This window comes from Nomascus leucogenys, chromosome 15 (genome assembly GCF_006542625.1).
Source record: "Nomascus leucogenys isolate Asia chromosome 15, Asia_NLE_v1, whole genome shotgun sequence".
NCBI lineage: Eukaryota > Metazoa > Chordata > Mammalia > Primates > Hylobatidae > Nomascus > Nomascus leucogenys.
Genome location: NC_044395.1, coordinates 17,474,009 through 17,490,667, shown reverse-complemented (window position 1 = coordinate 17,490,667; position 16,659 = coordinate 17,474,009). Strand labels below are relative to the sequence as shown.

General features: G+C 46.2%; 1 protein-coding gene and 1 pseudogene across 19 annotated transcripts in view; one reads left to right on the top strand and one right to left on the bottom strand.

The window, feature by feature from the left end:
* The first annotated feature begins 1,197 nt into the window (after positions 1-1,197).
* CEP164 (centrosomal protein 164) overlaps positions 1,198-16,659 on the top strand; it is a 94,507-nt gene continuing 79,045 nt past the window's right edge. For 10 of the 19 annotated variants that reach the window (XM_030794780.1, XM_030794779.1, XM_030794791.1 and 7 more), the window contains exons 1-2: positions 6,381-6,690; positions 14,074-14,151. The gene's annotated coding sequence lies outside the window, so the exon portion shown is untranslated. Of the gene's footprint in view, positions 1,233-6,380; positions 6,691-14,073; positions 14,152-14,817; positions 14,873-16,659 lie in introns of those variants that run through there. The other 9 variants (XM_030794784.1, XM_030794773.1, XM_030794772.1 and 6 more) reach the window with 8 other exon arrangements.
* LOC101176633 lies at positions 14,479-15,331 on the bottom strand (annotated as a pseudogene).

Sequence of the window (16,659 nt, the reverse complement as noted above, 5' to 3'; positions counted from 1 at the left end):
GAAAGGAGATGAGAGGGCAGTTTGCAGTTTCAAATAAAGTGGATTGAAAGTGTAGAGGGAACATTTTATATCTTTGTATCCTTAAATAATTGGTAGGATTATCAAGTGTTTTCCTTTCTTATCATGTGAGTAGTTTTCTGTATAGCCCAAATAAACAGTATAAAAAAGAGAATAAAAAGTTATTTTTTTCCCAGAATTAAAATGCTTGTTTATTTATTTGTATTTAGAGATGGGGTCTTGCTCTGTCACTCAGGCTGCAGTGCAGTGGCATGATCATGGCTCACTACAGCCTTGACCTCCTGTGCTCAAGTGACCCTTCCATATCAGCCTCTGTAGATGAGACTACAGGTACACACCATCAAGCCTGGTTAAATTTTGGGATTTTTTTTTTTTTTTAAGAGGTTGGGTCTCACTATATTGCCCAGGCTGGTCTTGAACTCCAGGCCTCAAAGGATCTTCCTGCCATGGCCTCTCAAAGTGTTGGGATTACAGATGTGAGCCATTGCTCTCGGCTGTTACTGTTTTTTGATTAACATTGTAATTGTACATGTTTATGGAGTACAATTTGATATTTTGATACATATATATGTTGCATAATGATCAAATCAGGATATTTAGCATGACCACCACTTTATTTATTTATTTATTTATTTATTTATTTATTTATTTATTTATTTTTGAGCTGGAGTCTCGCTCTGTTGCCCAGGTTGGAGTGCAGTGGTGTGATCTTGGCTCACTGCAACCTCCACCTCCCAGGTTCAAGGGATTCTCCGGCCTCAGCCTCCTGAGTAGCTGGGACTACAGGCATGTACCACCACGCCCGGCTAATTTTTTATATTTTTAGTAGAGACGGGGTTTCACCATGTTAGCCAGGATGGTCTCGATCTCCTGACCTCATGATCCGCCCGCCTCGACCTCCCAAATGCTGGATTTATAGGCGTGAGCCACCGTGCCCGGCCCACTTTATGCATTTATAATTTCTTTGTGGTAAGGACATTCAAAAGTCTCTCTTCTAGCTATTTTGAAATATACCGTGTCAGTGTTACTGTTAACCATTGTCACCCTACTGTGCAATAGGATACCGGAATTTATTCCTCCTTTTCCTTTTTCTTTTTTTTTGAGACAGAGTTTTACTCTTGTTGCCCAAGCTGGAGTGCATGGCACGATCTTGGCTCACTGCAACCTCTGCCTCCCAGGTTCAAGTGATTCTCCTGCCTCAGCTTCCCAAGTAGGTGAGATTATAGACATGTGTCACCACGCCTGGCATATTTTGTGTGTTTATATATATATATATATGTATATATATATATATTTTTTTTTTTTTTTTTTGGAGACAGAGTCTTACTCTGTCGCCCAGGCTGGAGTGCAGTGGCTCGATCTCGGCTTACTGCAACCTGCATCTCCCAGGTTCAAGCAATTCTCCTGCTTCAGCCTCCCAAGTAGCTGGGACTACAGGCTCACGCCACCACGCCCAGCTAATTATTTGTATTTTAGTAGAGACGGGGTTTCACTGTGTTGCCCAGGCTGGTCTCGAACTCCTGAGCTCAGGCAATCTGCCCACCTCAGCCTCCCAAAGTGCTAGGATTACAGGTGTGAGCCACCGCATCTGGCCTAATTTTGTATTTTTAGTAGAGATGGGGTTTCTCCATGTTGGCCAGGCTGGTCTTGAACTCCTGACCTCAAGTGATCCACTCGCCTCCACCTCCCAAAGTGCTGGGATTACAGGTTTGAGCCACCGTGCCTGGCCTATTCCTCCTAATAGTAACTTTATACTCATTGACTGACCTTTTCCCATCCTCTGCTCTCTTTTCCTCAGTCTGGTAACCACTGTTCTACTCTCTATGAGATCAACTTTTTTTTTTTTAATTCCACATGACTGAGATCATGCGGTATTTGTCTTTCTGTGCCTAGCTCATTTCACTTAACACCATGTCCTCCAGGTTCATTCATGTTGTTGCAAATGGTAGGATTTCATTTTTTTTTTTATGGCTGAATGTTATATCATTGTGTATATATACCACATTTTCTTTTTCCATTCATCTGTTGTTGGACCGCTGGGTTCATTGCATATCTTGGGTAGTGTAAATAATGTTGCAATTAACATAGGGGTGCTGAAATCTTAACATACTAATTTCATTTCCTTTGGATATATACTGAGTAGTGGGATTGCTGGATTGTGTGGTAGTTCTATTTTTAATTTTTTGAGGAACCACCATACAGTTTCCATGGTGATTGTACTAATTTACAGTCCCACCAACATTGTAAGTATTCCCTTTTCTCCATATCCTCACCAGCCTTTGTTTTCCTTTGTCTGTTTTATTGTGGCCATTTTAACTGGAATGAGGTGGTATCTCATTGTGGTTTTGGTTTGCGATTCCCTCATGGGTAGTAATGTTGAACATTTTTTCGTGTACCTGTTGCCCATTTGTATATCTTCTTTTGAGAAATACCTTTTAAGGCAGTTTGCCCATTTAAAAAATCCGGTTATTTGGTTTTTTTCTCTTGTTTTGGCTGTTGAGTTGTAAGAAAAAGTTCTAATAGTGGTTTCTGACTTAGGAGTAGGGAAAAAATTTGCCATCAATTCTTTCCCATCTTTGAAATATGACCCCTAAATGTTCATCCTTACTGTAGAAGATAACCTATGAGTGAAGTCCTATCTCTCTTCTTCACTCATTGGGTATATTACTGGTATATCATTTAGTGTGTCAGACTGGTCACAGTGGCTCATGCTTGTAATCCCAGCATTTTGGGAGGCCGAGGCAGGCAGATCACCTGAGGTTAGGAGTTCAAGACCAGCATGATGAAACCCCATTTCTACTAAAACTACAAAACGTAGCCAGGTGTGGTGGCACATGCTTGTAGTCCCAGCTACTTGTGAGGCTGAGGCAGGAGAATTGCTTGAACCCAGGAGGCAGAGATTGCAGTGAGCTGAGATTGCACCACTGCACTCCAGCCTGGGCAACAAACTCCCTCTCAAAAAAAAAAAAAAAAAATTAGTATGTCATTTTTGTTATTTTCCCCCGAAAGTCTTACTTTTTAAATTATGTTTGCCCTGGGGGCATTTTATAAATTGGCTTGCATTTCTGAGTACAAACCTATGGGGAAACCTGATAAAATGCAAATTGTTGATTCGTGTGAAGGTAATTCTGTTAATCCCATAGTATCTCTTATTTTATTAGCTCTTCCCATGGGAGAGCAAGGAACCCATGCTAAGGCACAAGAGTTCAGCATTTGGATGGCAATTAAAATTAACAGGGCTGGGCGTGGTGGCTCATGCCTGTAATCCTAGCACTTTGGAAGGCCGAGGTGGGTGGATCGCCTGAGGTCAGGAGTTCAAGACCAGCCTGGCCAACATGGTGAAACCCTGTCTCTACTAAAAATACAAAAATTAGCCTGGCATGGTGGTGACAGAGTAAGACTGTATCTCAACAAACAAACAAACAAACAAACAAAAAACCAGATTGATCGCAAAGATTGCAAATTCTTAGATATAGGGACCAAGTCTACAAATGGTTTTTTGAATCCCTGTTTTGTGCAGGTTTGTGGTAGATGAGCTGGTGAGCCCAGAGTTCCTTCTCAGTCTGGTCCCTTTGGCCCCTCAGTGAGACATTTATTTATTTATTTATTTATTTATTTATTTATTTTTGAGACAGAGTCTCACTCTGTCACCCAGGCTGGAGTGTGGTGGCGTGATCTTGGCTCACTGCAACCCCTGCCTCTTGGGTTCAAGCGATTCTCCTGCCTTAGCCTCCCAAGTAGCTGGGACTACAGGTGTGCGCCACCACGCCCAGTGAATTTTTGTGTTTATAGTAGAGACAGGGTTTTGCCATGTTGGCCAGGCTGGTCTCGAGCTCCTCACCTCAGGTGATCCACCTGCCTCACCCTCCCGAAGTGCTGGGATTACAGGTGTGAGCCACTGCAGCCTGGCCTATTTTTTTCTTTTTTTGAGACAGAGCTTCGTTCTTGTCACCCAGGGTGGAGTGCAATGGCAAGATCTCAGCTCACTGCAACCTCCACCTCCTGGGTTCAAGCGATTCTCCTGCCTCGGCCTCCCGAGTAGCTGAGATTACAGATGCCTGCCACCACAACCAGCTAACTTTTGTATTTTTAGTAGAGATGGGGTTTCACCATGTTAGCCAGGCTGGTCTCAAACTCCTGACCTCAGGCGATCTGCCTGCCTCGGCCTCCCAAAATGCTGGAATTACAGGTGTGAGCCACTGTAACCCGCCAAGACTTTTAAAGAAGATGGAGAGGAAGGGGGACAATGATTTGTCATTTACAGTAAGAATAAAGGAAGTATAGGCATAACTCTGCAGAAAGATTTAAATTTAAACATGACGACGTCAATCTAAATAACAGAGAAGGAAATTCCAAGAGAAAATGATATTTATTTAGAAGTAGCATTGCAATAGGTATACACATACCATAGAGGCTGGGCAAGTAGGAATTTTTTTTTTTTTTTTTTTTTGAGATGGAGTGTTGCTCTTGTTGCCCAGGCTGGAGTGCAATGTCGAGACCTCAGCTTACCACAAACTCTGCCTCCCTGGTTCAAGAGATTCTCCTCTCTCAGCCTCCCGAGTAGCTCGGATTACAGCCATGCACCACCATGCCTGGCCAATTTTGTATTTTTTAGTAGAGATGGGGTTTTCATGTTGGTCAGGTTGGTCTTGAACTCCTGACCTCAGGTGATCCACCTGCCTTGGCCTCCCAAAGTTCTGGGATTATGGGCATGAGGCACTGTGCCTGGCTCAAGTAGAAATTTTTTTTTTTTTTTTTTTTTTTTAGATGGAGTCTTGCTCTGTCGCCCAGGCTGGACTGGAGTGCAGTGGCTTGATCTGGGCTCATTGCAACCTCCACCTCCCGGGTTTAAGCGATTCTCCTGCCTCAGCCTCCTAGGCAGCTGGGACTACAGGCGTGCACCACCATGCCCCGCTAATTTTTGTATTTTTAGTAGAGACGGGGTTTCATCATATTGGCCAGGCTGGTCTTGAACTCCTGACCTTGGGCGATCCACCCGCCTTGGCCTCCCAAAGTGCTGGGATTACAGGCATGAGCCACTGTGCCTGGCAAAGTGTTAGGATTACAGATATGAGCCACCAGGCCCGGTCGATAGTTTTTGTTATCAGGTATTCATGCATGAGAACCCTCTCTTCATGGTCTTCCCTGGCTCCATTTGTCAGGGTTTTAACACAAATGACTCTATTTTGATTTTGATAATTTTCACAAGGAATATGCTCTGTATATTCCAACAATCTGAGTTTCTCATCCTGGAATCAGCCTCTGAGTGGCACTGGGGCTATCCTGAGTCAGCTACATCTCTAGAACCTATCAGGAGCGGCTCTATGAGCTTGGCCTCATCATGTTCCTCTTCAACTAGCAGCATCTCTATTTGTCTGTTTTTCAGTTTTCCTATTGATGTAATGGCCAGAACTGTCTTTGCCCCTCTTAACTTCTCTAGGAGGTTGGAGACATATGAGAGAAAGGAAGATTTGCCCTTCGTGCAAGCAAAACTAAAACTCTTCGGAATTATATTAGTAGCAACCTTTCTGCCAGACAGGGTGTGTGGAGGAGCTACACATTGTGTCACTTTTTTTCTTCTTCAACAGACTCTTTGAAATAGTTATGACAGACATTACTATTCCCATCTTGCAGACATACAAACTGAACCCTGGGCTTTGGTGAAAAGATGGATAGTAGAAAATAGGTTTAACTCCTGGTCAGGTGCTCACTGGTTTAATAGGAGCACAGGAGAGGCAGTTTTTTGTGGGGAGAGATGGGGAGTGGAGGCGTCTCCATTACCTTACATTCACATTTGTTTTGTTGATTAAAGGAACAATGGGTTGATTATTGATGACCACTGTATTATTCACCTGATGTTAATCATATGCCTAACAAATGATCAATTAGATAATTAGATAATTCACATTACTATAAATACTCTGAATAGTCCTTCTCTGTCCTGGCAGAAATCCTCACATCTAAACTCAGGGTCCTCTTTTTTTGTTGTTGTTGTTTTTTTAGTAGAGATGGGGTTTCACCATGTTGGTCAGGCTGGTCTCGAACTCTTGACCTCAGGTGATCCACCCGCCGCGGCCTCCCAAATTGTTGGGATTACAGGCGTGAGCCACCGCGCCCAGCCAATGAGGTTCTCTTTTAACCTCTTGCGGATTCCCATTATCTATCTTAAACTACACTCCCATCGTGCAACGGAAAACGGACAGAGCTCCTGCGTGCACCGAAGGGACTTCGAGCCAATCCATTGTCAGAGCTCTCAGCCGGCGACCTATTGGCTCCGGCTGGAGGCGGGACTCTCGGTTGCTAGGCGGTACCTTTTCCGGAAGTGTTTGTTACGCGCTGCAGGGCAACACCCCGGCGTCCCTGGAAGCGGGGGGAGCGGGTGGAGTGTCGGGTGGCGTTGGGGGGAGTTGCGCCTCTCCCAGAGCCTCGCCCGGAGTCTTCCGGGGTGGGGGATAGTTGAAGACCTCATCGAGGGAGGGGTTGGGCGGCGGGGAAGGGAGCGAGCGTGGCGGGGGATCCGAGGCACGCTCTCGAGCCAACGAGCGTGATGCGCTCGAGTGTAGGCGGGGACTGAGGGAAGAGTGAAAAACGGACTGCCAGGCGACAGTTCCTCCGTTTGAAATCTCGCCGGCTCCTGAGCGGGCCACCGGGCCCGGGCTGGGGGTCTGGCGGGTGAGTGAGCAGCGGGTCGGGACGCGGGAGAGGGGCACTGGGCACGGGGCGCTGGTTTGCTTGCTCTGTTCATCGTCCGCGAGTGAGGCCAGGCCTTCCGAAGCTTGCTGGGATACTTCTGTGGCAGGCTCTCCCCCGGGTCCAAATCCGGGGCTAGCCCAACCTTATGCCATCTTTTGGCCAGCTGGGAAAGTTGGAAAGCTTTTCTGTTTTTTCCTTTTCTTGCATTGATTTAAAAATCTCCCTCTACCTCTGGCACCGCTCTCCTCACTTGGCTTCCGCGACTCCCTGTCCGTTCTCCTAACTCAGTCCTTTGCAGTAGAAAGCCCTCCCTTCTACTCTGCGCACTCCATCTCTTGCGTTATCAGCTTTTCAGCGTTGACTCCCCAAACTACTACAGCCAGACCTCTTTCCTGAGCTCAGACCTGCTTATTGTCATCGTCAGCCTTCCCCGGTCCCTCCGATCTGTTTCCCCTCTTGTATTTCTTATCTCAGTGAAGGGCTTCACCATTCACTCAGCCAAGTCTGTCCCTGGAATTTATTCATCTAATACATACAGCAAACATTTGTCGGACATGTCCTGTCTTCTAGGCAGTGTAGTAGGTGGGGCTGCCTGTTGGACGAGGCATAGAAATGAACACATCTAGAAATGATAATCACAGTGTTCTGGCTTTAGTGCTCTGATTTTCCTCCTCTCTCCCAAAGTTCAAGTCCTGTATTCTGCCTCTTAATTCCCCTAGAATCTGGCCTTACCTTTCCATCCTCGCAGACACTGACTTAGTTCATAATTTCTTGCTTGTGCTTTCAGGATAACTTCCTAAGTGGTCTCTCTGCCTCAGTTCTTGTCCTCCTGTAATTAGTTCTTATGCAGCTGTCAGAATCATTTATTTATTTTAGAGACAGGGTCTTGCTATGTTGCCCAGGCTGGAGTGCAGTTGGTATTCATTGGTGTGACCCTAGTACGCTGCAGCCTCAAACTCGCCCTCAAGCCATCCTCCCACCTCAGTCTCCTGAGTAGATGGGACTACAGGCATGCACCACCATTCTTGGCTAGAATCGTCTGTCTGACCTACAGATCTGATCATGCCAGTCTCCTTTGTGAAATCCTGTGATGGCCCCTCATCATTTACAGGATAGAGCCTCAGTTCTTCCAGGCCCTTTATAATATGCTCTTGCCTTTCATTCTAGAGCTCTCTCTTGCCACTCCTCCCATTGTCCCTTGCACTCTGGTCATGTCAGAATGGTTAAGAGTTTGGGCTTTGGAGTCAGACATGGATACTTACATATTCTGCTCTACCGTTTATTAGCTGTGAAACCTTGGGCAAGTTTTTTTTTTGTTTTTTTTTTGTTTTTTTGAAATGGAGTCTTGCTCTGTTGCCCAGGCTGGAGTGCAGTGGTGCGATCTTGGCTCACTGCAGTCTCCGTCTCCTGGGTTCAGGCGATTCTCCTGCCTCAGCTTCCCAAGTAGCTGGGACTACAGGTGGGCACCACCACTCCTGGCTAATTTTTTGTATTTTGGTAGAGACAGGGTTTCACCATGTTGGCCAGGCTGGTCTGGATCTCCTGACCTCATTATCCACCCACCTCCGCCTCTCAAAGTGCTGGGATTACAGGCGTGAGACACTGTGCCTGGCCTTTTTTTTTTTTTTTTTAACTTTGCTAAGCCTCAGTTTCCTTATTTGAAAAGTGAAGATAATTCTATTTTGCTGAGAGGATGAAGTGAGATGATGTATATAGAGCACTTAGTACAGTTCCTGGAACATAGGAAGTGTTCAGTGACTATAAGCTTTTGTTGTCATAATTCTTTGCACTCACTATATGCTTTTCTTCTTTTTTGCCTTTGTGCATGTTATTCCTCTGCCGTGAATTCCCTTACTCTGCTTATCCTGGGGATCACCTGCTTATCCTTCAAGAACTATCTCAATGGTCCTCTACTCCGTGAGGCTTTCCCTGATCTTCCTAAGATTATTTGCCCTTACCTTTGCGTTCTGTTATATATTATGTTACTTCCTTTAATGCACGTAACACATTTTGTAGTCATGTGTTTACGTGTTTGGCTTTCCAGGTAGGCTGAGCTCAAGTTCAGGGCCATGCGTAATTAGGTTTGTAGCCCTAACACATCGCACAATGTCTGGCCCATGGTGGGTGTTCAGTAAGTAATTACTTGGCGCAGTGACTCACACCTGTAATCCCAGCACTTTGGGAGGCCAAGGTGGGCAGATCACCTGAGGTCAGGAGTTTGAGACTTGGCCAACATGGTGAAACCCCATCTCTACTAAAAATACAAAAATTAGCCGGGCGTGGTGGCAGGCGCCTGTAATCCTAGCTACTCGTTGAGGCTGAGGCAGGAGCATCACTTGAACCTGGGAGGCAGAGGCTGCAGTGAGCAGAGATCGTGCCATTGCACCCCAGCCTGGGTGACAAGAATGATACTCTGTCTCAAAGAAAAAGAAAAAAAAAAGTGATTACTTAATGTCTGAATGGCCTTAACTTATATTGCGTGGTGCTGGATATGTCCTTTGGAGCAAGGTAGAATAAACTCTTTTAAATATGTGAATAGCAATGATAATGTAATGTCTAACATTTATTGAGATCTTAGTATATTTTAAGCACTTTACATGTATTGAATCATATAAGCCTCACAACACATTGTGATGGATATTGTTATTACTCTCATTTTATAGATGAGAAAACTGAGGTTGCCCAGCTAGTAAGAGGCAGAGCTGGGATTCAAAGTCAAGAATGTTCCAAAGCCTTTGCTCATTACCGCTGCGTAATCAACTCTAACATCTTCCACCTTCTCCCCTTTACCTTCTCCAGTCGTTCTTTTCTGTGGTCAACCTTCTTTGTAATTGTTGGAGCAGGGTGGAAGAAATAAATATACAGGGAACCCTCATTATGCCTATGAGTGTATATGCTCTGTTAGTGTGCAGATGTGCAAAACTCTAGCTATGCTGACAAAGTACAGGGCAAGGTAGCCACGATATTGAAGGACTGGGAAACAATGATATGTATTGAATGGAGGAGAACTGGGAATACTTAGCCTACCTTAGCTAGAGAATCCTAGGGTGTCCCCCGATGAGCAGAAGGCAGACTTGAGATACCAGGGAACATTTTTTAGAACCTGATTATTGGCTTACTATTAGACCTTCTACTAGTTAGGAATTATCTAACTATGGAATTGAAAATAGAATCTGTAATACTAGCTAAATTTGTGTAACATTTTCTGTATACAGGGACTGTGCTAGGCACTTTATAAGTGTTGTTTCATTTTACTTTCAGGCTTTTTGATTTTTATTAAGATTGAATTATACACATGCAGTTATTGAGGCTGAGAGAGGTGACACACCTTGCCTAAGGTCATACAGCTGCTAAGTGAGAGAGCTGGGATTTGAATCCAGGTCTTCTGTCTCCAAAGCTGATGCTTTGACCACTATGCTGTCTGTCACTGGAAGCACAGAGAGGAAAATTTTAGCATGGGAAGGAAGGTGGACCAAAACTACTGAGGGTCTTCCTAGCTCCTGAGATTCCTTGTGTGTGTTTTTTTTTTCTTCAGATAGGGTCTCACTCTGTTGCCCAAGCTGGAGTATGGTGGTACAATCATAGCTCACTGCAGCCTTGAACTCCTGGTCTCAAGTGATCCTCCTGCCTCTGCCTCCCCACTTTACACTCTGTATGTAACTCTGTCTTCTTTTGCATCTAATCACATAGCTCCTGCCTCAGCCTTCCAAGTAGCTGGGACCACAGGTGCACGCCACCATGCCTGGCTGATATATACATTTATTTATTTTTTTTTGTGGAGACAGGGTCTCACTATATTGCTTAGGCTGGTCTTGAACTTCTAGGCTCAAGTGATCCTAGGCCTTGGTCCCCCACAGTATTGGGATTACAGGTGTGAGCCACCACACCCAGCCTATTCCTTGGTTTTATATTAGCAGTTACATCAGTAACTGAGCTCCGACAGCTTACACAGGCTTATTTTAGGCTTTGTGGAAAATTCCAGAGGAGGAGACGTGGCCCTCAGAAGTTTGTGGTTTAACAGGAGAGGTAAGACACATTTTCATGAAAAAAGTAACATTGGCCGGGCACGGTGGCTCACGCCTGTAATCTGAGCACTTTGGGAGGCCGAGGTGGGCGGATCACCTGAGGATAGGAGGTCGAGACCAGCCTGACCAACATGGAGAAACCGTGTCTCTACTAAAAAAATACAGAATTAGCTAGGCGTGGTGGCACATACCTGTAATCCCAGTTACTCAGGAGGCTGAGGCAGGAGAATTGCTTGAACCCGGGAGGCAGAGGTTGCAGTGAGCCGAGATCGCACCATTGCATTCCAGCCTGGGCAACAAGAGCGAAACTCATCCGTCTCAAAAAGAAAGAAAGAAAAAATAATAATATTGAGAGAAATCTGTCTCATGAAAATTATGAGCTCAGTGCTAAGGTGGTTCTGGGTTGACAGGAGAGGATGAAATTGGCCAGGAAGGCTTCCTGGAGGAAATGTGTGAACCACCCCTTTTTTGCCTGATTCTGAGATTGGTAGGAGATGCATGAGTGCAGTTGGATGACCCCTCCCAACTCTGTGGCTCATAGAAGGTCTCAGGCTAGGCAGCAAGTAGATCTCACTGGGTTTCATCTCATCTGTTGGTAACTGCTACATAGTGAACAATATTGAGGGTTCTGAGGCCTGTCTAGGGTGCCATGATTGACTAGTGATGTCCTTCACAGTTTTAGGCCTGGAGGAAAATAGTAGGACATGTCCTATTTATTTGCCATGGCAGATCTAAGGGCTGCATTCTTATTTATTTATTTATTTTAGAGACAAGTCTTGCTCTCGTCACCGAGGCTGGAGTGCAGTGGTGTTATCATAGCTCACTGTAGCCTTGAACTCCTGGGCTCAAGGGATCCTCCCACCTGAGCCCCCCAAGTAGCTGGGACTACAGGTGTGTGTCACCATGCATGGCTGATACGTTTAATTTTTTGTAGAGACAGAGTCTCACTGTGTTGACCCAGCTAGTCTCAAACTCCTGGCTTCAAGTGATCCTCCTGCCTTAGCCTCCCAAAGTCCTGTTATTACAGGTGTGAGTCACATTGCTTGGCCCAAGGGCTGCATTCTTAGACTTCTCATCCTCTGTTACCACTCCAACTCAGGTTACCATTGCCTCTTACCTAGCCTAGCTTATGGTTTTCTACCTTATCTCTCTGCATCAGCCCTGATTTTCTTCTTTCCAATCTGGCCTCCACTTTAGGGTGTACTCCTAGTAGCTTCTGGAGTAATTTTTCAAAATGTGTATCTGGAAAAACCGTTTCCTGGCTTCCATTTCTCTTTTTTGAGACAGGGTCTTGCTCTGTCACTGAGGCTGGCACAATCGAGGCTCACTGCAGCCTTGACCACCTGGGCTCAAGCGATCCTCCCACCTCAGTCTCCCCTGTAGCTGGGACTACAGGTATACACCACCACACCTGGCTAATTTTTAAATTTTTTTGTACAGGGTAAGACAGGGTCGTCTTACGTTGCTCACGGTGGTCTCGAACTCCTGGGCTCAAGCGATCCTCCTGCTTGGCCTCCCAAAGTGCTGAGATTACAGGTGTGAGCCACTGTGCCCAGCCCTAGTTCTCTTATGATAAAGGGCAAGTCTGCATGGCCTGGCTCCCACTGGCCTCCCCAGCATCCTCTACAACTGTGCTGCTTCTTGCCTTGTGTTGCCTTCTGCTGAAGGACTTTTGCATGCATCTGTTAGAAAACACTTTCCTTTTTTTCTTTGTCTAGTGAATACCTACTCATCCTTCAGTTCTCAATGTAGGCATCATCTAAATCAGGCTTAGTTCCTTCAGAGCACTTCCCTCGGTTCTAATTATACATTTCTCCGTGACTGATTGGTTTGTCTCCCTCCCTTCCCAGACTAGCTCAAGAGTAGCAGCAGCTGAATCTGTTTTTAATCACAATTGCATCTCTAGTGCCTAGAAATAAATGCATGTAGTAGGTGCCCAATAAATATTCCTCGAATGAGTAGATGATCTTTAGTAGCCATCCTGCTACTACATACAGACAAATAGATACGACTTCTCTTCCCACGTTCCTTTTTTCTTTAACTCATTGCCCTTTTGGACCTGTCCTTGCCCACATCTTTTCTATAGCCAGATAAGGTAAGGAAAGAAGGTAGAATACAACCCACCCATATTTTAATTTTTTTCTGGCAGAACATTTATTTGAATTTGGATGATCCATGAATTCAGATTTTCCAGAGTTTTCCTGATCTTTAAGTAGTTAAATATATCGCCAGGCACGGTGGCTTATGCCTGTAATTCCAGCACTTTGGGAGGCCAGGGCCGGTGGATCACCTGAGGTCAGGAGTTTGAGAGCAGCCTGGCCAATGTGGTGAAATCCCATCTCTACTAAAAATCCAGAGATTAGCCAGGCATGGTGGTGGGTGCCTATAATCCCAGCTTCTCGGGCGGCTGAGACAGGAGACTAGCTTGAACCTGGGCAACAGAGGTTGCAATGAACCAAGATCACGCCACTGCACTCCAGCCTGGGTGACAGAGTGAGACTTCGTTTCAAAAAAAAAAACGGTAAATACAGATCATTATGTATACAGTGAATTAGTCTTGTTGCCATGTGGACAGAGACACCTGTCCTGTGCTTTCTGGAGATGGGATGCATCTAGGGGATAACATTTCTTAAATGCAGAATTTCTCAAATTCTCTGAGGTAGTTAAGATTAGTACCTCGTATAGAGCACATGCTTGAGAAGTGCTTATTCACCCTAATGTTCAGGCCACCATTGGGCCCTCCCTGCCCGTGGATCCTTTTTCTCTTCTCCTCTCCCTAAGAGGATTAAAGATTCAGGTGACTCTGTAAGCCACCAGGCGGTGGGCCCCATCTGCCATCCTGGTTCCTGGTCCTTTTCTGCTCAGCTTTTTAGCATCAGCAGTGGTCAGGCCTACGTCGCCTCTGACAGTGTGTGTAGCACAGTGGGGCATCATGTCTGCAGGACGTTACGGGTTCTTCTGAGGGTTGGGAGCACATTCCCATTTCAGCTTATGTACTGCTGAAAGAAGCCCTTTTCCTTTGGTGTTTTCTTCCTGCTTGGAGGTGGCATGGTGGGAATGAGGGGCAGAAGCTGGCTCCCTTCAGGTTCAGGGCACTGACAAAGGGAACCATGTCTTGTGAGTCCTAAGGCAGGACTCGTCTGTTGCCCACCTCTTAGCTGTCATGGTACAGAGAGGGGGGCCACAGTAAACAGTCCCTGGTGGATCCTTTGTTGCTTGTCAGGGGTCTCTAGGAACCTTGGAATAGGTTCAGATTCTCCAGATCCAGCCATTTCCTGAACACTCTTTCTAGGCCAGATCCTGACTTTTTTTTTTTTTTTTTTTTTTTTTTAACCAGGAGAAAAAACTTTATTTGGACTGAGAGCTGGAGAACGAGAATAGGACCTGAGACAATATATTGGGCTAAGGAGGAGAGGTGAGGTTCCAAAACGGCAGTCAAAGCTCATCGACCAAACGGACTCTACTTCCCAGCAAACTTGCAGTTAGTGCAACCAACAAAAGGCCTGCTGGGGAATGTATTTGCCACTAAATTCCCCAAGTATGCCAACGTTACAAAAAAGATAGAGGTTTTTAATCATAATTAAATTTCCACAAACCTCCCCAATCACAAGTATTATAAGCAAAATTAAAAAAAAATTCACATTTTACAGATCTCAAACTTGTCTTCAACATTTAGTTCATCATCTTCAAAAAAATAGCTCCCCTGCTAAACTCATTAGCTGTATAATCTATCCAAGCAGCAAGAAGATGGCCAGGCCATGGCAATCCTCTTCCCATTTCCCCTAGCCACTCAGGGCTCAACAGCAGGGTGAGGCTCAGGTTGTGGGGGGTGGGGGGGAGCACAAGGGCTACTTTCCCCCAGTACAACATGGCATCTGAAGCTTGATGGGAGAGCAGAACTGGTGAGACTTGAGGGAAGGGCCCAGGGCCTGTATTCAGTCAGAATCACTGCTGGAAGAGGAGGAGAAAGAGGAGGAGGAATGCTTGCCGTGCTTGTGGTGCTTGTGCATCTTTTTATGAGCTTTCTTCATTTTCTTCTGCATCTCCTTGTCCACTATCACTGCTGGTCTGACCATGCCAGGAGCCAAGGGATTCACAGGAGGGATTCCAGGGGCAGGCGGTGGGTATGGAGGAAGGTAGGGACCTGAGGATTGGCATCCTGGATACCCTGGCTGTGGTACGGGATGAGGGGCCCCACCTGGGGGGAAAGCTGGATTGCCCTGGGGAGCTCCTAGGGGAGGAGGACAGGGGCCTGGGGGAAAGGGTGGATTGACAGGTGGTGGGTGGGCAGGATTGGAACCTCCAGGGCACCCAGTGTTGGGGGGATATGGATTTGGCCCTGGCCATCTGGCATTGGGATTCCACATATTTAGGTGTGTCCTCCAGCCTTTCCGCGGCAGCCCGGGCTTGATGCGTTCTCCCAGATCCTGACGTTTTTAATGGCTGGGCCTTTCTGCTTGAAGAGGGCCATTTCATCCTTGCTGCTCCAGGAGGAACAGTGGCAGCTTCTGAGGAAGTGGGGACTGGAGAGGTCAGGACTTGTGGCTCCAGACTCCTGTTGGTTACATCTGGCGTGGCCAACTGCTCTGCAGGTTGGGGAGGTGCTCTGAGCAGGGCTATGTGTGGCAGCAGTTTCCCAGGTGACCTGATTCATCAGGCTGCAGCATGGGAGCTGCCATGGGGAGAGTTGGTGGGAACTGGGGTCCTGAGGTAGGGGTGGGAAGAGAGGAGCAATTCTAGAAGCGCACCAGCTTGTCAGTTGAAGAATTTGGTACCGCCCCATCCCTGGAGCTAGAAACGTTGGATTCAAGCTGGACTTCTGTCTTCACTTGGGCTGCCATAACACAATACCATAGACTGGGGGGGCTCAAACAACAGAAATCTCTTTTCTCATAGTTCTGGAAGCTAGAAGGTGCATGTCAAGGTCTGTTGCTGGTTCCTGCCTTGCAGACAGCTGCCTTCTTGCCGTGTCCTCAGATGGTAGAGAGAGAGCTCTAAGCCACTAGGCATTGGGCCCCATCTGCTGCCCTGGTTCCTGGTCCTTTTTCTCTTCCTCTCCTTTTAATCCTATCAGGCCATTTAACCTTAATGACCTCATTTAACTTTAATTACCTCCTAAAGATCCAGTCACATTGTGGATTAGGGCTTCAATATGTGTATTTTTCTTACTTTGAGAGGCTGAGGTGGGAGCATCGCTTGCACCCAGGAGTTCAATACCAGCCTGGGCAACATAGTGAGACACCATCTCTGTTTAAAAAAAAAAAAAAAGTAAAATACATACATATGTGAATTTTGGAGGGATATAGCTCCTTTCCACTTTTCCCCCATATCCTGGTCCTATTAAGCTTGACATCACTGGGTCCGTTCTGACTGTCTCTTCTTCATTCCCCTGCGTCTGCCCTAGTTAAAGCCCTTATCATCTTGCCCCTGGGCAGCAGCCTCCTCAAGTGGTTTTCCTGACACCAGTCTCTCATTTCTCCAATCCAGCCATGCCACTCTTGCCAGAATTCTTGTCCTAAAAAAATGCCACCCTGTGATACTTTGTTTCACCAGAGCCCTCAGTGACTCCCCTCTGGTGTAGGACAGGGTGGAGGCTCTTTAGCACGGTCTACAAGGCTCTCTGTGACCAGCCGGTCACACATGCTGGTATCCGCACTCTGGAACACCTGTCTGCGCAAGATGCTCCCTCTGTCTAGAATGCCTTTCTCCACCACCAGAATTCTTGCCATCCTCCCTCCCTTCCTTCCTTGCTTGCTTTCTTCGGGGAAATTTTTTGCCCTTATCTTAGTACTCCCAGAACAGGAAGTTTTTTTTCCCTTCTGCCTTCTGCTGCTCTTGAGGTTGTTCCCACCACTGGAGTGTAAGCTTCCTGAGGGCATTTTGGGTATGAATCGGGACATCCAGATACGAATATGTGTTGAGA